Raw genomic sequence first — 25,644 nt, 5'->3', positions numbered from 1 at the left:
GAGCATTTCCCATGTGAAGATGGGCTGAGAGAGTTGGGGCTGTTCAGCCTCTGAGGAGACCTTATAGCAGTTCTCCAGTACCTAAAGGGGTCTACAAGAAAGCTGGAGAGGGACTTTTGACAAGGCATCTAGTGATAGGACAAGGGGGAATGGCTTTAATCTGAAAGACAGTAGATTTCAATTAAATGTTAGCAAGAGATTCTTCACTGTGAGGGTGGTGAGGCACTGAAACAGGTTGCCCAAAGAGGCTGTGGATGCTCCATCCCTGGAAGTGTTCAAGGCCAGGCTGAATGGCACTCTGAGCAACCTGGTCTTGCAGAATGTGTACCTGCCCTTGGCAGGGGTGTTGGAACTAGACAACCTTTAAGGTCCCTTTCAACCCAAAGCATTCTATGATTCTGTGCAAATGATCTGAGCCACTCTACCTGGCTGTGACCCAAAGATTACTGTGGGCAGTGTGTGAGTACCCATTAGGGTTTGAGTTCTAAGACAAACCATGAAAAATTTCTGTGTGCATCTACAGTAACAGCTAATGATTATTTTTCCTTTGAACTTTGTCCAAAGTTCATCTCCAAAACAAACTTTAGGCTGTGTGTATTGACTTCTCAGCAGAATAAACATGCCAAATCTCTAAAAACATTTAAATCACTCATTCTAGCTTCATTTAACTTGCTTGTTATCCAGGAAGAGAAAAAAACAGTGAAATACATTGGCTTTACTCAGTTATTTATTTCTCTGGTGTGTCTATCAAAAAAATCTGAAGGAAAAAAGCAACTCTGGTCTTATAGTTTTCAGAGTAAGCCGACTCCCCTTCTTGCTTCAAACTCTAACTGAAGGTAAAATCAAAATCCAGGCTGTCTTGGCTGTAACACACAGCCTCTATAGCTTGAAGGGCTGGTAGTAAAAGTTTACATGGAGGGGGGAAAATCAGAGTTTTGGGGCTGGGATTTTCAGAGTGTTTAAGAATTGGTTATGGACTCAAGACTGGAGGGGTGAGGAGGGAGGTGGCTGGACGGTGCCCCAGCCCCAGGAGAAATCACAGTAAACTACAAGCAGATCTGACAGTAATAGACCTTGTCCCAGGATTACTTGATCTGTTCAAAAGCTGTAGAAGTAAAGTAGAAAGAAGTATAAAAAGCAAATATATATTCATTAGAAGCTGTGTAATATCTTAATTATACTAACCATAACACTTCTTGACAGTGTTGGACACATGAAAAATCTATTGCAGTGGCTGCTAGATTTTTGGTAGTCCTGTCCACGTGCCCTTCCTTACCTGTTATTCCATGAACTGTGTACCTATTGGTAACTATTTCACAAGCACTCTGATATATTCTCTGTGTTTTTCTTTTTTTAGTTCTCCATCAGCCCTGCTGTTCAGTATCATACCTGGCTTGAAAAAAAAAAAAAAGAGAAAGAAAAAAAAAGAGGGTGTAGGAGAGATTGTCTCAAAAAGAAAAAGCCAAACAAAGTGACATTAAAAAAAAGGCATTTTTGGATTACTCTATTTGCTTTGTACCTTTTCCTTTTTGTTCCTTTAAGGTTTGTGTCTCTAAGGTCACATCCACAAAACCACAGGCTAGAAACTTCATTAAAAAAAAAAAACAAACCTGAATTTCTTGCATAATTGTATGAGTCCAGGAGCTACAGCTTTAAGAAGGGCACTAAATGTTGTAAAGTTCACAATTAAATCACACAGAATTGGCAACCACCTGATGGAAAAGAACGAGGAAAATAACAGTAACTAAATAAACAATGGCCCCATATTTTTTTACGGTTGAGAGGAAACCTTGCTGTAAACGCTCACTCACATTGAGCCCACTAGAATCCTCCAGATGATAAAACTGTGCGTTACTGCCCAATTACGACAAGTCCCCGAGTTACTCATCATGACTGCTTTATGGATTTAGTTTCACAATAAAATAATGAGTTCATCGTGACTTCCTGAAGCATCTGCAGAGATAATGCAAACACTTACTTTTATTCACAACTTGTGAGCATTCTGAAGAAATAAAGTGATGAGAGAGGCTATTTAAAAAAAATGGAGTTCGCACTGCATCAAACCCGGTCTTTTTGTGAGAGCTCACGCAAAGTCCGCGGCGTCCAGAATATGTCCCACTGCTTTAGCAATGGTGGCTCCGAGATAAAGGCCAGGTTTTAAGTATTTCTGAGACTTCGGAGACTTTCAGAAGGCGGAGACGCACAGGGGCATGCCTGTAACTTAAGCCAGTGTATTGCAGATAAGGACCGACCCCGCACAGGTCAGCCGCTCGCGTTCGGGCAGCCCCCCGCAGCTCCTTGTGCCCAAGCTGGCAGCTGGGGGGACGGTGGTCCCCGAGCCGCCGCACAGGCGGGCCCGGCACCGCCCCTGGGGGCGAGGGACGGAGGGAGGGAGCGAGGAGCCCCCAAGTCACGTTTATTTGATTTTCACGCCAACGGGCACCGCAGAAACCTTTTAATCCATGGCGTGCAACTTCCTTGCTTTGAACCTGCTTATGAAAGTTTCTGACTGGCCATGGTTTTTGGTTTTGGTTCTCTTGTTTTGGTGTGTTGTTTTTTTTTTTTTTTTTCTTTTGGGAGGGGAATTAAAAAAGGAAGGAGAGATAAAAAAACAAAACAAAACAGGGAAACTGATGCGGCGCCGCTCGCACGAAAGCAAATGGCAGCATCGCCCGGCACTGGAGTAGTAAGTTAATAAATAAATAAGCCAACCCCGCTGCGCGAACGGCGAGGCGGGGGAGGGAACACCCTCCCTCCCTGCCCGGCCGCGCGGCGAGCGGGTGCGCTATTCCTGCGAATAACATGGCAGGGCCGGCGGTGCGGGGAGGGGAGGAGGGCGGCTCTTGGCCCGGACGGCCGGGCCGTGGCGCATCCGCGGCTCATCCAGGGGGATGATCATCCAGGGGGATGAGGCCGCCGCTCTCGCGCTCCTCCCGCCGCCGCTTCCTGCGCGCGCCCCCCGCCCCCCCCGCGGCCCTGTTGCATCAACTTCCTGTGCGGAGCCCCTCGCGGCGGGGCCCCACGCGCCACGGCTCCCCCCGCCCGCTTCCTGCGCGCGACGCCGCGCGCGCGCCCGCGCGCCGCCCCCGCCGAGCCCCGCGCGCCGGGCCGGGCGGGAGGGGGGAGGGAGGGGTGATGGGGGGGTGTATGGGGGGGGGGGGTCGGCAGGCGCGCGGCCCCCCCCCCCGCCCTTCGCGCTGCTCCCCCCGGTCCCCGCGCCCTCACGGCCGCCCGGTACCGGCGGTGCGGCGCCGCGCGGCCGCCCCGTGCCCGCCGCGGCCGGCGGCGCCGCTGCTCCGGCAGAGTTTGGTGCCCTACTTCACTCTACTTTAGTTTCACTCACTTTACATCCGGGCTTTTTCCCTAGGCAATGGGGGCCGCAGCACAGCCCGTTCCTTAGGCAAAGGGAAATAAATTCGCCGCACCGACACGTCAAGTAGTCCCCCCTTAGGAGAAGCCGCCGAGCCCGCCCTCCCGGCTCCCCCCCCGGCCCGGACCCGGCCGGCGGCGCCCCTCCGTGGCAGCGGGGAGGGGGGAGCGTGGGCGTGGGCGCAGCGGTCCCCGCTCCCCCTACGGGTCTCCGGCGGCGGGCCGGGCCAGGCCGGGGCGGGCGGGGGCGCGCGCGGCGGCGTGTCGGGAGCGCGCCGCAGGCAGGCAGGCAGGGAGGCCGGTGGCGGAGGGATCCCAGCGAGCGGTGCTGCGGCCGGGCCGGGTGAATGGGATTGAAGAAGAGTTCAGCTTCTCGGCTTGTTTTTGTGTCACAGTTTCTCTCCTCCTGCGCCTCTCCGGCTTCGTGCCGCCCTCCCCGCCCGCCCTCTCCTCCCCGCCGCAGGAGGAGCCCCCCGCGGAGAGGGGAAAGGAAAAGGACCCCACAGAGGCGAGAGCGAGCGAAGAGGAGGAGGAGAAGGGAGCAACCTACCATCTTCCACTCCCCGCTTAGCTTAAAGAAAGTGAGAGGAGGAGAGAGAGAGAGGCGCCCAGAAGAGGGGGACAGGGAGGCCCAGAGGAGCGGCGGCGCCGGCACCCTCCCCCTATGAAGAAGAGTCCTCCCCCTCACAGAGAGGTCCTGCCAGGGGGACCCCGGCCGGCCCGCAGCACCACCGCCGCCGCCAGCAGGGTGTAGTATCCCACCTTTCGGATTCGCCTCCTCCTCCTCCCTGCCCCCCCCCCGCCCCCCGGGCGCCGTCCCCCCTCTCCCCCCCGCGCCCCCCGGGATGGCGCCAGCGCGCCCCGCACTCTCCGGCCAACTTGGCGATGAGGAGCAGCAACTTCGCCACGGCCCCCGGCCCCTCCCTCGGGGGGGTGGCGGGGAAGAGCGGAGCGTCCCGGGGCGGCCCCCCGGCCTCCCCGGCAGAAGTTTGCGAGCGGGAGCGGGAGAGGTGGAGGAGGGTGACACTTGGGGTAAAAGGAGGAGGTGACACATTGGGGTTGGGGGGAGGAGCAGGGGAAGGAGATGACACATTGCACTGGGGATGGGGTGGGGGAGGGAGGCTTATCCCCTCCCCTCCGGTTTCCTTCAGGATGATTATTTCCAGGCCCTTTTCTCTTGGTCGGGTCCTTCGCCGCGATGCTGTCGGGGAAGTTTTATTATTATCTGGGAAATGATGCCGCTCTCGATGATGGATAATTCGTAGTAAAGCCGCTGCTGCGTTTTTGTTTTTTTTTTTTTCCTTCCCTCCTTCCTTTCATTCGTCTTTGTGGCCCGAGCAGCGCCGGGAAAATTCCGTTTCTTCAGCAACTTGTTATTCCGGAGCCGGGCCTGCCCCTCTCGCCCTGGGGCTGCCCTTCCCGCACAGGTACGGGGCCGGGGGCCGGGGGTGCCCACTCCTGCTCCGGCATTAGGTACGGACACTTCCTTATTTTTATTTTTTCCCTCCCTCCTGCGCCCGTGTAGGTGGAGTGGGGCTCTATGTGGGACTCTGCCATTTGGTGTAGTCCTCTTGTGCATGCTCCTTTCTTCACTTGCCTTTCTGCGGGATTTTTTTTTTTTGGTGGTAGTGTGTGTTTTGATTTTTTTCTGTTCTTTATTATTCCGAGCTTCGCTGTCGGTAGAGCTTTCCCCCCAACTACCTTCTGCAGTTTGGTGGGCGCTGATGGGATTGTACGATGAGGTTTTTTGGGTAAATTCGTGTTAGATTAATGCATGGAGCTCTTCATTCAACTTCTTCTCAAGTGTCAAAAAATGAGGCTATGAACAGATGTGTTTCAATATGGAGAGATTTCCAAGTTCCTAATTCTTGGGGGTGGAGGAAAGAGTGCCATTGGAGAGTGGCTTTTGTTTTCGATTGGTGAACAAATGTCATCACATTTCAGTCACGTGCTATAATATTCTTTGTTCAGCTATCAAAGTATGATATCTCCTACACCTGTTCCCACTTTTTAATTGTAAGTAACGGTGATTGCCTGCAAATCTTATAATTGTGGATAGGAGTGCTTCCCCCCTTTCTCCTCCTCCTACCCCCTTTGGATATTTGTTTGGGCCCAAGCGCTGAGCTTGACAATGAACTTTTGTTCGCTGTGGAGACTGCATGTAAAAAGGTCCCACTGGGGGTAATAACTTGGTGTGTCACGGGAAAGTTGTGTACTGTGATGTACGGCAGGTCTGAGCGTGGAGAGATCAGGTGGGGATGTGCGCTCCGTAATGGCAGGGCTCCAGTAAGGGGTAGGCTCTTTTGGGCCACGGAAATTTTCTTGTGGTGTTGCTTGTTATCAGGTTAAAGGACAGATTCTCCTGTACACCAAGACAGATACATAGATTTATAGATGGATGCATATTTTTGCTTAGCTGTAGATTTTCAGGTATCAGAAATAAGAAGGATTTTGGCTGTCTGTTTACTTTTTTTCCCCATTGTGCTCACTTCTAACAATGAAGACACCTGCTTAGTTTCAGTTTTGTAAGTCAGCTTCCTCTGGCTTTCCTGTCCTTCGCCGGGTTAGTTGGTGGGGCTGGATCTGCTACATAGCAGGGGAATTTTTAACTTTGATAAAGATGGGCTTATTTCGGGGCTTAATTTGTGAAAAAAATAACATTCTTTTCAAAGCCTTAGGAAAAAAACCCAACCCTTAAAAATATAAAATTCATTATTTCTACCAGGTTAAATGCTAAAACGTTTATGTTAAGCTTGTTAGTGATCATGTATGATATAACTTTATAGGTTATATTAAATAGTGATATTAAATTACTACTGAGAACAGGATCTTGAAAAAAGAAACAAAAAATATGCATAGCTACTCATATTAGTTAAAGAAGTTAACTACCACACTTAAGTAGAAAGATCACAGACTTTGAGAATTTTATTCATATCTGTGCATGCTTCAAGATAGCTAAATGAAACTGCCTCTTTGGGGGCACTTTTTATTATTGTTTCCTAGAAAGGAATTCTGTAGCTCAATTAATGAGACTTTAAAACTGTATTTTAAAAAAATGATGTGATTCTTCCATGTTTTTAAACCTTTCAACTTTACTGTGGTAGAGAAATTAGATTATTTTATGATGGTTACATCAGCTAGGAGTTTGAGCTCATACAGAGGGATTATGAAGCAACTTCTTTATCCATTGATTTCATGTTGCATAGTAGCATGTGTAGAGTGTCTCTTCAAGGTCCTAAGAGACCCGTTGTCTAGCAGAAGGTAGGTGCTTGCTCAGTGAGAGTACTTGCCACCAGCTGGATGTCACCTATGTCATGTCCCCGCTTTTTAGCTGTACTGGCCCGAGTGACAAGAAACTTGGAGTGGATCCCATGGTGGATTTTGTTGATTTTTCATTTAACTAGCAAAGCTAATGTGTATAATTCAAAATGTTGTGTTGAGGAGTATTTTGTTATTAATAATTATTTTGCCATTAGTTATTGTAAGATTTCTGCAGGAAAGTTTTTAATCTTTGCTCTTCTCTATGTGCTCCCTGAACTGGATTTGTTATGAATTGGAAGAAGGCATTTGAAAGTGGTTTTCTTTCTTTAGGGAATGAAAATAAAAAACTTTTCTTTCAAAGAACTTAAAGCAAAATGAGGAAATTAAAACTTATGTTGCTCAGAAAAAAAAAAAGTGCTGTTGTGTTTTCCGGCTTCAACGGTGAAATCTCTGCTTTGATTTTAGGTTTTGTAACCCTAAGCCGTTCAGCTTCAGCTGTGCTTCAAGAATTGGGCCTAAATAGTTCTTACTTCAACTTCTCTTTTTTTTTAGAGATGACGTTTTCTATGTGCCTGTTCAACTTAGAAATTGTGGTTCAAAAAAATAGTTAAAAATGTCTTGGAGTGGATCTGTACAAGGGATACAATTTTCATGCACTTTTTGTTTGTTTGTTTTTGAAAATAAAATGTGTTTTATTGACTCCTTAGAAAGTTGTAAAATTCCGTGTTCAGTTGGAAAGCTTTGATAGTGAGCCTGGCTATCACTTGGGTTGCTCATGCAGTTTGTTTATAATGAACACATGTAGCTGTTCAGTTCCTTTATACTTATTCTCAGAGCCCTGAAGAACTTTATTTGGTCAAATGAATTGATACTGGAAATTGTTTACAATGGAGATTTCACTTTCGTTTTAGTCCAGTTTGAAGGAACCTTGATGGACTATCTTATTTCATATGTTATTCGCTTTTTTTGTGGATACCAGAAACTCAAGATGACTATCATGTGAGAAACACATGTTGGTGACTTAGTCTTTTTTACTATTGTTTCTGGTTTGTTGGTTTTGCTTGTTTAAAATCCTCCAGAAAGAACTTCATAGCTGTGATAGGGCTTTGCTTTTTGAGGGACCATCATACAGGGATGTGAACTGTAAAGCCTCTCCTTCGAGAGAGGCTTCTTGTGTAGAAGGAGCAGTGCTAAAAACCTATTATTAAGCTTCTAATAGTATTTCCTCACTGTCCCCTTCACCCTTTATGCTCACAACTGTGCAGTCACATGCGTAGCTGTATACTAGAAGTGTAAGACTCTACAAAAGGCCTGGCTCCTGTATGTTCGTGAATTGCCCTTGTTCAATTACTCTGTGCCAGAAAGCAGCTCACATCCTGTTTCTGATGTATTTTAACAGCACAAAGGTTATTTAGGAACAAACCATATACTGGAAAGGTGGGGCAGAGCACAGAAGGGTTTTGAGATGTCTGCTGAATGCAAGGGGCTAGATACTTACTTCTTTACCATGTAAATAGAGGGTATAAAAGGATAGTTTTTATAGGTATCTTACATTAATATTTCATGTTCAGTATAGCACAAAGCCAGTGTTTGGCTTATGCTGGTGGTAGAGAGATGCATTATGCAGGCAAAAAAGAATTTTATTTACATTTGGCGGGGGGTAACTTTGTGTTTTCTTATTTCCTTTTTTTTTTTTTCCTTATTGCAAGTACAGTCTCATTTAAAAAAGAAAAGCCCTTTTGTTTCTTTTGAAAGTTTTAAATAATTTGTGGCTCCTGCACCGTACCAAGTTCTCACTGGACTCCTCACTTTTATGATTTTGAGTTTGTTTGATTCTACTTTTGTTATGTCAAAACCTTACAAAAGTGAAATGGCAAGTATAGCTCATAGAATGGCTGTAAAATATATAGAAATCGAGAGTTTTTAAAATGTATTTAGTGATGAGGAAAGGCGCACTCACATGGCAGTCAGATTTTGCAGTTAGAATTGTCTGTTCCTAAAATAATTTTTGTAGCTGTAGAAAGTTCTGGCAGGACCCTTCCTTTGGTCTGAGAGGATTGACCCATCTACTGTCCTAACAAAGCCTCCAGTTTACCACAGAGTCTTTTGTTTTAATACTTTGATCATGCCAGGTTTTGAGGAAGAGTGCTACTTGATATAGGCTTCTCTGCAACATTTATTTTCTGATTACTGTTTATATCATTTTAATATCTCTGATGGAATTATCAAGTACCTCGTGCCTTAAAAACTCTTTGCCTATAAGGTTTGACCTATTATTCGTTCCCTCATGCCTGAGATTTCTTCTTCACTGTTAATACAAGTACTCACTCCTGGATTAGAAGAGATTGGATGCTCAAAGCATGCTTTAAAAAACCTCACACCAGAAAACAAATGTTTTGCCCCCACCCCCGCTAGACCCCCAGCCCCTGCCTAATGTTTGTTGTTACTGGTGGGAATGCATTTTTAAGTGGTATGCAGAGGAGAGGGACTCTGCTTCGTGTGATCTCAGTCCTAGGCCACGCTCACATAGCTTCTATGCTTCTTAATTTCTTGAAATGTTTGTTTTCTTATTCTGCCCCTCCACCTGACAGTACTGCACTTGTAGTCAAAAGAGAAAGTTTGCTTGATACAGAAGTTATGATGGCTGCCTCTGAATTGAGGGACTATCTTTGCAAGTGTAATTAGAAATAGGTTTTGAAAATGTAGTCTGTGTTTCTTGAATTGCAGTATAGATATGTCAGTGGTTAAAACAAACAAGGGCAGATTTGAGCCTGTGACTCTTAAGATGGCCTGTGCCTGGACTCAGTCTCCAGGCCTGCGAGAGAACTCCAGCAGAGCAGCCAAGCTTTCGGTGGTTTGGTTTCCTTGTTTCTGCCTGTGAAATACAAGCTGTCAGTAGGAAAGGGAGAAGGAACATTGATTCCTGCCCTTGTTCCTCTTCAACACTGCAGATCCAAGCGTTGTTAACCATGTGGATCCCAAAGGCAGTGTAGTTGCAAACAGTTAATTGAGGAGATCAAGTGGTATCCTATTGAAGCTTTTAATTGTTTTAACAAAACTTCTGAGGAATCGCAATAATTATTTTCTGATAAGCTGGCTGATAGTAACTATGGCAACAGCTGTCTTTGGCCTATGGACGGCATTGCTGTGTTGACAAAACCTTTAGATGCTCCTGAGGCCTCTTGCCTCAGTAGGGAAGTGCATCAGGATGACTTTCGGGTGATTGAAGCATCACCATTTCTTTCTGTGGGATGCTGTCTTTCTCTTGGCCCAGTCTTTCCCTTTTGCATGGTCCTTTTTCTTTTGCATGTTTTTGCAGGTGTGCTGCCTGCTAGCCTGGAAGCGCTGCAAAGACTGTGGTGTACTACAAGGACTAAGGAAGCATATAAGTACTTAGGTGGTATTATATGTGCATATTACTGTTTTTTAATAATAATAATCCAGAGCTCAGGGAAAAGGGAAGGAAAAGAAACGAGGACTTATTCATTTTTTTCTCTGGTTGTTTCTTTCTTGGGTGAAAACCTTCTTAAAACATACTGGTAGGGGGAGCTGCCTTTCCCTTTACTGAAGTACAGCGTATTCCTCTCTGAGGCCTACGCTGAGACACAGCTATTTAATTTTCAGCTAAGCACTGCTTTTTCTCAGAAGAGAGGCAAGCCCCTGCTTCAGCATGTTGTAGAAATGGAGGAAGAGCGCAATTTATTTCCAGATTACTAAATTCTGGACAGGGAGAATATGCCCCTCACCAAACATACTTTTCTTATTGGTATTCAGAAGAGTATGCTTTAATGTTATTAAATGTAAGTCTTGGGAGAAAAAAACCCTTAAATTCTTATTGTATTTTAGTAAAAGATGATAAAAAGCTACGGCCCATTCTGCATGTTTAAAAGTAGCCAAGCTGCTGATTACTCTTTAAGGACTGTTGGTTAGGTGATGTTTATTTTTGCTGAAATCTTTGGCCTCTTAACTTCAGTATAGAAGAACTGGATATCAATCCAGCTTACCTGATGATTAGTAGCAGCAGTGTCCCCTTACGCCGTGTGTGTTGTTTGTGGGCCTCTGGAAGTGTGCAATATGGCCTACATCTGGTCTCATCTTCAGCAAGAATGTGGCTTGTGGAAACTACAGGCCCCAGTGTGCTATGCTGTGTTTTTATCAGAATGGCCTGCCTGGATTGTGATATCCTAAGGCATCCTGGGACCTGTAGTTTTCATGAGCAGAAATTGGAGATTTGGAGTGAAGAGTTAAAGATGCTACAGTGTTCTAGAAACCCAGTCCTCAATACCTTACACAGTTCTTGTTGGTCAGCTTAAGCCTGTGTAGCAGCCAGGTATTTTTATTTACAAGTTGAAGACAGTTTGTAGTTGGGCAGTATTTTTAGAGAAAAGCAGTGGATGAGGGGAGGCTTCCAACTGCTTATGTGTTTTTGTACAAAGAATATATTAATAATTGCACTAACACCTTGCTTTGTCTCTGATTGCAAGTATCTTGTTTGATGTTCTGGGAATTTTTAATCTTTCAAATTAGTGCTGTGGATGGAAACATACGGCAGAAGGAGATCTCTGTTACTGGCAGTATGGCAGCCATGTTGTTCTTTCCAGCTGCTGCCCAACTGTCGCAGTGGGTTTCTGTCAGAGTGAGAGGGAATTTGAGTGGCGTTTTTACCTGCCGAGATCTCGCTTCTCTGCTGTGTTTCTTGAGAGCAAGTGATGACATAGGTGCCTTATGCAACAGAGCAGGGGACCCGGTTTGTGTTCTGGCTGTAGGGGCTGGTGACTCCATCTCTGATTCCCAAGGGGACACAGAGACTCACACACAGGTACTGGCAGGTGCAACCAAAGCAGGGCACATCTGGCAGTTTTTGTAAGGTGTATTTGAGTCTTGACCGCTGTGCTTGAATTCACATCAAAGTAAGTGACGTGTCTGAACTAGGGGTAGAAGAATAGTAACTTATCAAAATGCTTGCCTTTATATCCATAAGAACTGTGTATTTTCACACAAGATGCTCAGTGGGATTTGCCACAGTTAACATGGACATTAATTTGACTTCAGTTGTTCAGCCAGAAACAAGTTTAGTGTTTGCTGTAGTCTGATGTGCCATGATTTGGATAATGTAGTTAATTTTCAAGTGAGTGAACATTTAACTTTAACTTTGCTCTTCAGTTTGTATGAGAGAGAGAGATAAAAAGGTTAATATTTAAGTGCCAAACAATACGATATAAACATTTTTTTATGTTTTTAGATAAAGTAATTAGAGCTCCAGTCTTGCAAAAAGTCACATGTATTTTACATTAAATCCTGCCAAAGTCAGAGAGAATAACTGAATGCCTGAAATCAGAATGTATATAAGTAGCACTAAGATTAAGACCTCCAAACTTCTAATGTTGGAAAGTATCTTCTTTGTAATCACTGTAATCTAAGTCTGTGTGACAAAATCCTTCTTTTAGTAAGTGTCCAGGAATTCCATGCATTGTGAATTCAGAGTTCGTATTTGCCTCATAGGTGTGCAAAAAAACCCCAAAACCTAAGGAAAAGCTGCTTCCTCCTTCACCTGTACAGATTATATACATGACAGATATTTAAGTGATAGTAGCTTTCTTGAGACAGTGTATTTTGTCAGCACTGATGGGTTGTACACACTGTACGTTGCTGACATTTCTGTTTAAAACTGATGCAAAAAAGTAGATCTACAGAGATACATCTAAAACCCTACCTACACTGTAACTGTAACAGACTGTGTAAACAGTAAAATAGTTCTCTTTATGTGTTCCCAGCCCCTTCATAGCCCATGGGAAGCAAATTGCTGACAGGACACACTGTTAGCTGAAATAGTTACTATTAGTATCTTGACATGATTAGAAAGGCTCTCGTTGTTGCTGTGCAAGGATGAAATTCCCTTTCATTGGCTGATTGGACCTACAAAACAGGCAGGAGAAGAAACCAAGATAAATCTATAGTAGTGGAAAGATGATGTATCTTGTCCTTCAAGGACATTCTACCCTCTGTAGAGAGCCTGCTACAGTGCCCTTTGTAAACACTGCTGTATCAGGGTATTCTAGATAAGGAACATGGGTAATAGGGATGTACAAAAGGGTTTGATGCATAGTTGTAAATAGAAACTTTTCTATAAGTACTTCTTATCTCATAAGAGCAAATCTGTCGTGATCTGGGAAGAAATCCTGGCCCTGCTCAAGCTGATGGGAAGCTTCACAGTTGAATTGAAAGTACCAGGATTTCATTCTTTTCCCCAAAAAAGATAGTTTTAAGTGGATTTTGTAGGGCTGAAGCACTAGACAAAATTTGAAGAATCTATTGCCTGTTTAAGATGCTGCTGCTGACCCTTGGGGGATCTCACACTGGGTACTTTGGCTCCTAGTGTCTTTGCTATTCCTTTAAAAAGTGGCTAATGTTGAGCTCTTATAACGCTTTGTAAGAACTTGGAATCTATTAATTCAGGGCTTTTGCTTAATTTGCTAACACAACAAAATTTTACATGAAAGCCAGAAATTAGTCCTTGATGTGTCCAAGAAATACTTTTTGTCTCTATCCCTTTTTACCAGTGTGACAAAACTGCCCCAATTGAAATATTTGGTCTAAAATTTGAATAACCTGACTTGTGATGGATTAACCAAAAAAAAAAAAAGCCCAAACAATAAAATTGCAATAAAAATCCAGCTCCCCACCCTGCACTAACAAACGTTTTTTATAACTCTATAATAAAGGACTACAATGGCCTATATTACTAATAATGAAGCTTTTTGCTAATTTACATCTAGCTGGAGCTCCAGATACCATTTCACTGCTGCTTAGCTTGCAGTAATTGTCTCTGATAAGCATCTTTATCATGTAAATCTATTGTTGTGTGTAGCATGAATTTGCTGTATTAAGGATGCTCTTCTCAGTGACCCCAAATGGAAAGGATGTGGCTACCTGAGCTTCCCTTTTTACCCTTTCAGAGAGTACATTCTGGTCAGAAATAAATTGGGAGGCACCATCAAGGTTTGTGCTGTTTCTGAATGCCAAGTACCTGTCCTTGAGTCAACTGCAATTCTTTTCCCAAGGAGGAATCCCACCACATCATACCCCTTATTTTGAGTTCTTAGAGAATTCTGCTGAAGTCAGTGGATTTGTCACTGTGAAAGTTGTTTCAGAATCAGACTTGGTTTCCGTTTTCCACCTGCATTTTGGCATATTTCACCTGCTCTACTTTTCTTTTGAATGTCATGCTCTAAAGTAAACATGGAAATCTCCTCCCTTCCCATAATTCACATCCCTGTGTGGCTGTTTCTTCTTAAAACTTACATGGTCTTCTCCCACCTTACTTCTCACAGGAATCATAGTTGGATGTTTGACTGTTGATGCAGAACTCTAATAGATTGTTTAATCAAATGTTTTTTCCTATGATGATGAGCTGCAGTTTTTGCAGTCAAAACCTAGTGTTACTGGCCTGTTAGATGCGTGTGCAGGGTTAGTGCCCTACTGTGGTAACAGTATCTTCTCAGCTGCAGAGTTGATCAGTGTAGGTCAGTGAGGGTGTGAATGCTGGACCTCAAGTTGCTTTGCACTGACATTGTCGTTGCTGCAGAATTGCATGAGCAAAAATACTGATCTTAGGTTTACTCCTTCCTGAAGTAAGATAAAAGTGAACAATTCCTTACTATTTGGGACCTTAATCCACACTTCTGTGCCTGTGGTTGTTTTTGTTAAAAAATGCTGGGTTTCCTTTATGCTAGATTTATTGTTAATATGTCGGGTGACTTCATCATAATGTGTATAGGCTGTCTTACTCTTAAGACTTTTGAAAACTTGAACTAAGGAATGGAACAAACATCTGTTAAATCCCTGTTTGTGTCTAGAAAGTACTATGTATTAGACATGCCTCTGCTTTTTCTCAGCTATACCAACAACTCCTGTAGTTTCTTCAGAAACTCTTGCATAAATTGAGAAATAGAGTTAAATACTATCTGCATGTTTTTTAGCACAATTTTTTCCATATTTCCACATATACAAGATGCATTTTAATCCTTCAGCTGTGAAACCTCTTTGGTATTCCAGTAGGCACTAAGACTCACATGGGTTATCTTGGGGATCAGAAGTTGTATTAGAAGGGACTTAAAATTACACGATGTAAGTTTCTGGTCCTCATTACTTTCCCCCCGCCCTCTATTGGACAATAGAGTTTCAATTGATAGGAGCTAGGATTTTTCTTAAAGGCATTTTAGAAGTGAAAAAAGCGCCATCCTTGAAATGGCAAGGAGAGGAATATGTAAGGACAATGTAATGAGAGCAGTGCATGAGAATTTGTGTGTGTGTGTAGAGAGATGTGTTTAAACATCTTTTCTAGTACAACAATAAGATAATTAAAAATCTAGGCATTAATTTTTAAACAACAGAATTTATTTAAGGGGTAACTTTGCAAAGCAGTTTCTGTAACGATGGGCACTATACTGATACCACAGTAGTGTAAGTGTTGGTCTTGATGCTGCAGTGGCATATGTGGTAGTAGTTTACTGCTCCCCGCTATTTTGTCCCATCTTAGTCTCTGCTGTTGTGGTAAGCCTTCTTGCCATGTGGTGGTTGTCTCCATCTCCTAGGACAGTGTTGAAGTGGGGCTGTTATGTACGTGGAATCAGCGGGTCCCAGGAGAGCAGGTGAAGGCTGTGGTGATGTTGAATGTTGAGGGGATGTGAAGGAGGAGTGTCTCTCAGCAGCATGTTACCACTTTCTCCTCTGGGTGAAGCACCCTGGGGATAGGTCTTGGCTCCTTGGGAATAAAAGTAATTGACTGCCACAAAGAGCCGCCTTCTAACTGCCAATCCTTTTGTTTAGAAAGCACAATCATACCATGCTCTGTGATACCCTTTCACCCTCTGTCACCATTGTGAAGGTTGAAAATGATAGGCCTTTCAACTGTTTATAGTAGCCACTGAAATGAGATAAACCTACAGTTTATTATTCCAGCTTTAAGTAAACAATCAGTTAAAAATCCGTGGCAATCAGTGTAAGTAAAACTGCTTTGAACACTTTGTTTTTCTTGTAGCTGAAGTCTACTTTCACTGTACAGCAGTCTTGCACTTTTCTTCCCTTAAACACTAATTGTATGCTTATGTGATTCCACCTTAGATTGACCCAGTGATTCAGTGCTATGTTTGTAACAATAGTGTGTAAATCTTTTTACTTGTATTGAATAATCATGGTTTTGAGAAGAAAGGAACTTCTATTAGGTGTATGGTTACTTGAATTCTTCCTTTCAGATTAGTGACTACCATCAGTACTCCCACACTGAGTGTGACTACCCCAGCTACAAATACCATTCTCCAGATGCTACAGTTCCCACTTATGTACTTCTGAGGAGAAGGAAGAAAAAAAAAAAAGGCTGTTAAGGGGTAAGGAGGGAGAATATAATAAAAGGGGAAGGGAAGACATAATTTGAAGTTGATACCTGTACCTGTATATTTACAAGGAGTAGTAAGAGTGCCATCTGACTGGTATGTAGGGAAAGGAAGATCAGAGCACATCAGTGTAATAATTTTGGAGTGCTTCCTGTTGACTTGTTAATACAGCACGGAATTTGGCCGAGGCAGTCTGCTGTTGTGAATCAGCATAGTTTATTCACTTGAGTATAGGTGTGCCTGTTATTATTTGAGAATCTGCTTCACTTGAAAGATAACAGGTCAGTCTGGTAGGTAGCATTATTCCCATGTTTCAGATGAGAAACTGAGGCACAGGGAGAAATTGATTTATTCTGCATTGCAGTAAATTTATTGAAGACTTTAAGCTAGGAATAGAGGCCTTCATTTGTGTGTTTAATCCAGCAGAATGCCTGCTTCGTTCGCATCCTGAATGTTGCTATGTCGTGAACATTTCTCTCTTCTCCGTCCCACCATTAAAGTGAGCCTAAAAATGATTTACTGATTAAGTATGGGTGGTGTAAAAATAAGTAGTGCTTGTCCCAAAGGAGGAGAGATTCTTGTAAAACTGGTTGTACAAAATAAATAGGATACTTTTTTTAAGTTTTGGGTATTTTTTTTTTCTCAGGTTATCTTGGGTTAAGGGAAAAGTGAAGGGTTGAATGGGGATGGGAGACCTTCTGATGCACGGGGAGAGAATGATTAATAAGTGTGGAGTTGAAATCCAGTGAAATCTGAGTTGCATAGGTGAGCACTGGTGCTGGGAATCAATCCTAAATTAAGTTCTGCAGAACCTGAAAAAATACAGAAGAAAGATGGTGGTGGTAGTTGTTGCTATTGAAATTGTTTTTGTCCACCTTTCTAGCTCCATCACATTATATTACAATTAATACAAGAAATTGCATGTTACCATGTAGGCAGGATTGTTTGTACAGATACTTTTACATGGGCATATCCTAAATGTGTCCAGAGGGTCAGAGTTAAGGTTTGTGCTTACATTTACCAAACTAAAGCATCTCCAGAATGTATTTTGTCTATGACCCAGGTGTGAACAAGGTTTCAGTAACTTTACTGCATACACTGTTTCTGTGTCATACTTTCAGTCTGGTACAGAGAAGTTTACATATCTAGTTGTGAGGAATGGTTCAAGTAACAGTGAGGAACTACTGCCATCAGTGCTGAAGTCTTAACCGCTCGTTAAAACTATTTTGTGTGCAGCTTCTGTGAGCAGAATTATTCAATCCTCCTAAGTGAGTACTGTTCAGGGACAGATATCTTGTTCTGTTAGTTTGGAGAAATGCCCTTTCCAAGTGAAAAATCAGCAGAGTCGACAATACTCAAATTTCTGCATTTGTCCCAGCTGGCTGGATCCAGCGTTGCTTCCACTAACTCTTAGTGATGCATAATAAGGACGCTATATTTCAATGCAAAGATGAAAAGTATGGCTCCCTTTTTGTTATATGCCTCATGGTCTACTGTAAATGGTTCACTAAAACTGTGAGTCTGATGTTTAGGACTCCACGTGATTTATTCTGTGACTACCCGTGATGTTAGGTTCTTGGGCTCTGGTGGGATGTTGAATCATGATCTTTTAAATGCATGTCTCTTGTTCTGGAATATCTCCAGTTACAGCCCTTACTGGCACTGCTTGTGGTCTCTGCTGGTGTCTTAGAGTATTTGTGGAGCTTAGAAACTTTGGGATATGTCCCTCTAATTAGATTTCATTAGAGTTGTTCATGTTTTGAGGTGGGTTTTGCATAAGCCTGGAGTTGACTTTCTGCACTAAGCCAGTTTAGTACACTGCCTTTACTGAAGTGTTTGTATGTTGTGACATCTCAACTCTGTAACTGTGGAGACAGCTTCAAGGCCAAACACAAGGCAACTTCAGTAACCATTGCATCTCATACTCTACAATGTGACTTCTGTGAAGTAGAATTACGGTTTTGGTCATCTCTTGATTTATAGATGAATGTAATGAAACCTCACAGAGTATCTTCTTGTGTTAGCAATTCAGTGATTGGTGTGCCTCTCCTGTTCATGTGCAGTTAATCCCACATACATCACCACTGCTTAATGAAATGATGTTTGTAAAATAAATCTCAGATATATTGCCTTGACATTGAAGGCCTGAGATCCAAAGAGATGGTGTTGGCTGGCACTGTGTTCTTCAGAAAGAAGACTTTAAATTCTTGTTCTCTGTATTGCCAAAGAAAGCAGTTCTGCTTTGTGTGCAAGTGTCATGGAAATGTGAAGCACACAACTTCATGAGAACTCTGTTGCACTGGAAAGGTCACCCTGCATCATCACTAAGACCAATGGCTTGGAATTGCAGAAAAATGGGCATAAATCTGGAGACATCCATACAGTTGTCCAGTTCTTCCTCCATCTCCACGCAACCTAATGTGTGAAACAGAAGGAAAATGAACCAAAATGATTGCTTTTGTTTTGGAATATATAGAAATCAACTGAGTTTTCCTGTATAATAGTTGAAGAAGTATCAGCAGATATGGAGGAAGAGCAGAAACTCACCTTGAACTTGTGAGGAAAGTAAGAGGATAAGCATTTGTTTTTTGTGAGCAAAAAATGTGAATGAGATTTGAGAGGAACTGTTTGGTGTTCTTCTATATCTAGCACTAAAATTTGCCTTCAATGAGACGTGGGGCATTTGAGAAAAAGCTTTCCAAGTTGTTTATCAGGAAGACAAACTATATATGTGTGATGGGCTTTAATGGTGGGATGGAGAAGAGAGAAATGTTGCCCCATGGATGATCAGCAGAAGCACTGAAGTATGAATAAACTCAGTACACACGCATGATTATATCTTCTTGTGGTTCTTCCAGGAATACCAACAAATTCAACCTGGACCACTGAGCCTATGGCAGCACAGAGTGAGAAAACATCTAGTAAATCTGAAGTTCCCAACTACAAATAAGAGTGCCAGTTTCTTTGAATTGTTAGTTTATAGTGCTATTTGTTGCTGGTGTAGTTTACTCAAATGATCTCTAGGATGGCAAGGGCATTTTGTTGCTGTTTTCTTTCAGCAGGGCCAATTTCAGTGTTGTTACTGGTCTAGATGATAACTTCCCCTCCCAAAGTAAAATGAAAGAACTCTAAACCAACCTCTGTGATTCTGTAAGGAGAAGGTTATTTAAATAACAAAATGATGCTAGCCCCTATGTGAAATGAAAACAAAATGTAGCACAGCCTGAAATTCTTATTTTCTTGTGGGTTTGTGTGACTTAGGAGATTTCTCATGTAAACTGAATCGTGGTCAGCTTTCTCACCAGTGTAGCTGAGCAATAATCTCATTGAGGCAATGTCTGTGTTTAGGAAACTGATCACAAAGCTTCTACTCTTTTTTTCCTGTATGTTTTTATCCTTACTACTTGCTTGTTCTTGATAAGGATGATGAGCTTATTGGGTACATCCATCTTCATCTTACTGCCTACAGCAGTACTGGAAAGTGGTGTATACTGGACACTTGCTTTGTTTTCCAGACTTGTTGTAATTTGGGCTTTAGAAACTGAAACTTCTCTGTTTCTCACAGACTGAGACCTGCTTGTTTATCCTACGTGGCTTTCAGTTTGGCTATCTTCAAAAGCTCATCTGTCAGAAGAGAAGGAAGCTGACAGTGATGAGAAGGCAGACATTCACCGAATTGTTTAGGCAGTGCTTTCTAGAAGGATCAGCAGTACTTCTTAGCAGAATTCTGTTCGATGTTTATCCTGGGCCTCAGCTTGAGTTTATGCATTTTCTGTGACAGTAGTACTTTTTCAGCTACACTTCCTTATTAAAAGGGAGAGCATCCAGTACTGCTTCAGGGTTAGATAGGGCCTGATGACTTTGGCAAGTTCAGTTTTCTTGAAGAGGAGTCAGACATTCATCTACATGTTCCTTTTGAATCCATTGGTTCAGGAGATCTTTCTTCTGGTCAGCTGGGAGGACACCAAATTATTGCCAGTCTGAAATGGGTCTTGGCAGTTTTTGCAACAAACATCCATGACTTATGTTGAGTGCTGCTTTCCAACTTTTTGTGTCTTTCTCAGGAGAGACTGCCTGAATCTCCTTGGGTTGACACCCTGATTAGTGAGGGGTTTATAGGAAAATTTTTCAGCAGTCTGATAGATTATATAAAAACAACCCCCCCACACACCCTTGGAATGTTTGATCATGGCTTTATTTCACTGTTGCATTATATTACACAATAAGCATAAACAAGTTTGATTTCTGCTTCAGAGGTTGCAATTTCTGCTTTTAACACTACATGCTTGAATTACAGCCTGGTTTATTTACCAGAAAACCAACCTCCAAAACAACCTAAGACGTATACCAGCATGGCTGCTCAATGTGATTAAACTTAAGGACTAACATACTGTGGTGGACCAAATGTCCATCTAATCCAGCATCTTGCCTTTATCAGTGTGTAGCAGCAGCAGCTGACTGAACTGTGTAGGAAATGGGTGAATTCTGTCAGCCACTGAAGTATTAACAGTAGATTTCTGACAGTTGTTTAGCCGCTGCCTGAGATGGAAGCTACATTTGGGCTATCGCACTGTGAATAGCAACATCAAACTATTTATAGGTGAATTTGTTGCCTTTTTGAACTCATCTGTATCTGTGGCTTACATAGTGTTTCACAGCGTCCAGTTCCATGCAGTTTAACTGTGTTTTCTGTGTGTATGATGGGTTGATGCAAGAAAAATAGTTTCATTTGTTTTATACATGCTCCCTAGTTGTCATTCCTCTCTGTGCCATTCCTGGTTCTCCCCTTTTGGAGATGGAGCAGCCAGAATTACATGCAGCATGCATCACAGCAGAACGTTCCCAGTTTGTTCTCTGTTCTTTTTGTAATACCTTCTGAGAGTTGAACTGTTTGCTTGCAGTAATCTTGAAATCTTTTTCGTAAGTAGTCATGCCTAGTTTCAACTAATTGTTTTATATTTATAGGTGGGGCTATTTTTTTCCTCTGAACATATTACTTTGCACTTGTTGACCCAGAACAATAAAATAATAAATGAAAATCAGTCATATGGTTTTATCAGATCCCCTAAACCTCTTTGAAGTTTGCTTTAATTTCGACTATCTGAAATAGTGGAAAGCATCACAATGTCTGCAACCTTACTCTTTGCCAGATCAGTTAAAAGTATGTTCACAGACTTTACCATGATCCTTGTTATGCTTACTTCCCTGCTCTTTGACTGTTTCATGTTTTCTTTATTATCGGTCTTTTAATATAGTCTTGGGTAGATCCTCTTGCAGATTTTACTCTAAGGTGATGTGAGGTATACAAATAGGTTCACTTCATTTTGTTTTTGTTGCCACATGGTCTATGAACCTTTTGCTGTTCAAGATGTATGTCTCCCAGCATGTCTCCCTTTTCGTTTGCTTTGAAGTTGGATGTCCAAAAGCTTCATTTCATTAAGAATGCAATCGTTTATATGAATACTTAGAAGAGAGTGTTGCTTAGAGATGTGAAGTTTTAGGGTGTTTTTGGTTTTATTTTTTAATTCTGATTTAAATGGCCAGTGCTTTATAATCTTAGTATCATGAATTATATCACCTTCATGATGTAGGTAGCAGGTAGTGGCATTCCGTGCCTCTTTTTTCAGTTCTTTCCTCTTCCAGTTTTTGGAAGTCTCCATCCTCCTTTTTAACCAAGTCTGTGATGTTTTTATTATGGCCAGCTGTGAGTTTATTTTTTAATAGATACCAAGAACCTATTGCTTATCTCGTTTTGTCTTGGTAGGATTTTATTTTGTTTTATTTGATATTCTGGTTTGAAACTCAAAACTTCTCACTCCCCCCACATTGATCTCGATGAGTGTTTTTTAAGGCAGTTTGACTGTCAGGCAAATGGCAGGTGTTAACTCTTACAGGTTTGCTCCTTGTCTAACTGGAATATCTTCGTTTGATTTTGGGGGGAGTTTGTATTAATTAGTTGAATTTTTCGGAAAGTGGAAACAGACACTTTGCAGAGAAAAAATATGGCTAGAAAGTAGTGCTTGTTTTGATTATTATGCCTCTGCATGTGAATTTACCTTTCCTTTTCTGTTTTAAGTATTGATTGGGAGTTAAATAATTAGACTGACAGAGTAGTGCATGTGTTCTTTCTTATCGTGTCTTAGGGGTAGGAAGCAGGACTGAGACAGACACTTCTGTCCAGAAGACTCTTAGCCTGGAGGACAAGAAGACCAATGCGTCATATGTGAACATCCAGACTCACTTGACAGAGGATATTCAAATGAACTAGTTCAGAAATTTGCAACACATGGTACTGCTGATTTACCTGGTGTAAGAATTGCATCCTTAACTTCACCTTTGGTCAGTGTGTACGGATTGTACAAATTTTCAGATATCTAGGTGGTTTAGATTATTGTTGGGGAAATCAATCCTCTTTCAACCTCTTTTAATTGCCTTTAGTAATTTGAATTACAATTTCACATTGTTATATTCAGAAGCTCTTAGCACCTTGTACTCTTGTGTGGGTGCGTACTTGTGATGCTTCACAAGTTGTGGAAAAAATATTTTTTTAGTAGGTTAGAATTAAGCTGTTGTGGAATTTGAACAGTCTCTAGTATACTGGGTGACTGCAGCAGGAGCTTAATAAACTGCAAAAAGTTTAATTCATAAAAGTTACTGTTGGCTGCTCGTGTAAGAACTTCCATGCAGATTTTGAAAAAGTAAGACTGACGGTTTTTGATGTTCATGAACAAGAAGACTGAATAATGTGTTTTGGTTTTGTAGCTTATGAACCTGAAGTTTGCTTTGGTTCTTGGTCTCTAATTGGACAAACCATTGTTTTGTATATTAGTGAACTTTATTCAGACACTTCTAAAAACATACAAAGCCAAGAAATGAATACTTGCATTGTTATAAACCAGTTATCATTATTGTGTGTTAGAATTTGGAAGATGAAACTCTTAAAGCGACTTGATAGAGGCATTTCAAATGAACTAGTTCAGAAACTAGCAACATGTGCTTCTGCTGATCCCAAGGTCCTCTTGGTCTGTTCACTAAACAACTATCCTGTCTTCTCCAGGAAAAAAAAGTATTTCTTAGCATCCTTCCCTCTTCCAGGATTGGAGCCTATAGTGTGTATGAAAGTAGGATGTACGAGCCACTTCCCCCACAGAACTTGTGCCAGATATTATGTGTTTGGTAATGCAACTTGAGAAAATAGAAAGGGCTTAAATAATTGAAATTCCTAAAGTTTCTCCAATAGATGATTTGAAAATATGCCATTTAGCACAAGTTAAAATGACAATAGAGACTATTACTCACTAGGAGTGACTTCCAAGACATTAAATACTTCATGTTTTAGAATTACTTAAAATGCTCCAAGTTTGGTTTTGGGATTGGATCTTAAATATCTTCTGTCTGGTACAAAGGTGTATGTTTTCTTGCAGCGCAGGGGACTGAAAAGGGTGTGGAGAGTGGTGTCATCCTTCTTTTCCTTTCCTCTAGGGCTGGTGTTTCTTGAAAGACAAGGGACTGAAACAAAACATGTAATTTACTTGAGGTATATTGTGCAGAAGAGAGGGGGGAAACAGCTGCTCAGGTTTTGAGATCAGAAAACAGATTTGTAATGGGAAATAGAAAACAGGTCTTTCCAAGGTGCATATATAAACTTGTTCTCACTTGTCCATCTTTTTTGTGTAGGCTGTTGTCTAGTAATTCTTTAGGACTGTCATAAATGTTTTATGTATCAAGTGTTGTCAGGGTTTCCATTGCAATGAGCTAGTTAACTCACTGTTTAAATAATTATATATTTAAAAAGAAAAGTTGCATGTACTCTGGATCGTCTAGAAAATCTTTTCTTTTTGAATTGCTGTGAACTGTTTTGTGGAAGAAAATAACTTTTGGTTTTTTTGGGGGGTTCGATTTTTTTTTTTTTTTTTTTTTTTTTTGTGTGTGTAGAATTTTATTTTTTTTAGTAAAAAGTACAGTGAAACCATTTTTGCCTCCAGTATTCAGGTAAAGTTTGTATTTTTGTACTTACCTCTGAGTCTTTGTGTTTTTTAAAGGTTTTTTTTTTGTGTTTGTTTATTTATTAATTTGTTTAATGCAGTATTCTGATATATGTTTGACCTCCAGAATGTTACCCCTTATTGTTTGGCTTGGTGAAGATGAATTTTGAGACTTCATCTGTACCTTAGTTCATGCTGTTGTGTTTTCCCAATAGTTTTGTGTCAGTCTCATGAGATTGTGTTGCATCAAGTAGTTTACCCAAATCTCATTCAGGGTAAAGCTACTAGAAAATGTGGTTTTTACCTCAGTGTTATTCCATCTTGGTTGAATGAGAAAGTTCACGAGGTATAGAGACAAAACTCTTTTTTTTCCTCAACCTGAGCGTTGCAAAGCTACAGGGTAGATTAGAAATCTTTAGAGCAGGAAAGGGCTGAATTAGATTAAGTGAAAGGCTCAAAGTAGTTGTCAAAATGAGACCGAACTTTTTCCTGGCAGAAAAATCAGATTATCTGTAAGAGAACACTTGAGGTACTCAGGCCACTGCTTAATTGCACTTTTATTTAATAGCTTTGTATGAAAATAAACAGGAAAGTAAGGAATTCGGGTTTAAAGAGAGAAATGTTTGAATATTCAACAGTGGTGGACTTGTTATCTGTTGAGAGAATGGAGTAATCTGAATATTCAGTGCCCAGCAGGATGCAGGCAAGAAGAGGGTAATTTTTTCCCCTTAGAGGTATGCTGTGAAACAGTGATGCAGCCTGGCAGACTAAGTCCTGTTGCATTCAAGGAACACAAAACAACAGCCCACAATGGCTCAGAAGCTGCAGGGTAGCTGGTGTAGTAAAGAAGGAAAAAAATCAGGGCCAAGTCTTGCACAGTAAATTGTGATGCTGTTGTCTTTTTAAATACAGACATTACAGCTGAAGGAAGCAGAGAGAAAAAGCTGATGCTGGAATGATCTGGTAGTTAAATCTAAGGGAAATGGGGAGAAGGGGTGGACTCCTGTTCATCTACAGCAGCGCTGCACAGAGCCTACCTGATTTAGGCCTAGCGACAGCGCGTTGGAGGCCTTGGGAAGGCAGATAGCTCAGCAAGCGTGTTTTCTCAGTGTGACGTACTTGGGAGTGTGTACAGCCTGCATGCTAAGTGCGAGTGGCTGGGTTTGCTCATAACAGTTCTAAGAATGTAATGAAATCCCTTCTCACTCACGCTTTTATTTTGGGATGGAGGGGGAGAGAAAGGAGCTTTCAATATTCTGTTGAGTTCAGAGTTTGAAACGAGCATGTTTTACCTAATTCTGTTTACTGCCTTTTTATTTAAGCTGTGAGTAAAACATGTTGATACCTTTTAAGTGCTCTATTATATTTTATCGGTACACAAATTAGAAACTCGTGAAAACCCTCATAGTCTTTACCTAATTAATCTACAGACAGGGAATACTAATTGTTAGATGGTCTTAAGCTGGTTTGTTTGGTTGGTTTTTTTCCTGTGCTCAGGAGATCAGGAATGCCAAAGTGACAACATGGTTTAATGAAATAATAGCTGGTGAAATAGAAATAAATTTGGCTAAAAGCAAATTGAATTCAAATGTTGAATGAGAATGTTTTTTCGTAAATGTTAGCAGGCTGTACTTAGA

The 25,644-nt window shown here is 41.8% G+C and overlaps 1 protein-coding gene and 1 long non-coding RNA gene across 11 annotated transcripts in view; one reads left to right on the top strand and one right to left on the bottom strand.

Annotated features, from left to right (window-relative positions):
• Positions 1-709: 709 nt before the first annotated feature.
• Positions 710-3,674, bottom strand: LOC114003303. Of its 4 annotated transcripts, XR_005566361.1 has the most exons (6): positions 3,344-3,674; positions 2,088-2,220; positions 1,812-1,953; positions 1,611-1,712; positions 1,277-1,393; positions 710-1,105 (listed from the first exon to the last, which is right to left on the bottom strand). It is a non-coding gene; the product is annotated as an uncharacterized LOC114003303 (long non-coding RNA). The 4 variants fall into 4 exon arrangements; XR_003546178.2 differs by lacking the exon at positions 2,088-2,220 and having other exon boundaries at positions 3,344-3,670; XR_003546180.2 differs by lacking the exon at positions 2,088-2,220 and having other exon boundaries at positions 1,277-1,389; positions 3,344-3,669.
• PHF21A (PHD finger protein 21A) overlaps positions 3,461-25,644 on the top strand; it is a 129,825-nt gene continuing 107,641 nt past the window's right edge. The window contains exons 1-2 of one of the 7 annotated variants that reach the window (XM_027750161.2): positions 3,461-4,117; positions 4,711-4,796. The gene's annotated coding sequence lies outside the window, so the exon portion shown is untranslated. Of the gene's footprint in view, positions 4,118-4,379; positions 4,402-4,710; positions 4,843-25,644 lie in introns of those variants that run through there. The other 6 variants (XM_027750160.2, XM_027750159.2, XM_027750164.2 and 3 more) reach the window with 6 other exon arrangements.

Source organism: Pipra filicauda, unplaced genomic scaffold, assembly GCF_003945595.2.
Source record: "Pipra filicauda isolate LSUMZ 115617 unplaced genomic scaffold, ASM394559v2 scaffold6_size6359152_pilon, whole genome shotgun sequence".
Taxonomy (NCBI): Eukaryota; Metazoa; Chordata; class Aves; order Passeriformes; family Pipridae; genus Pipra; species Pipra filicauda.
This window is presented reverse-complemented; position numbering and strand designations above follow the sequence as displayed.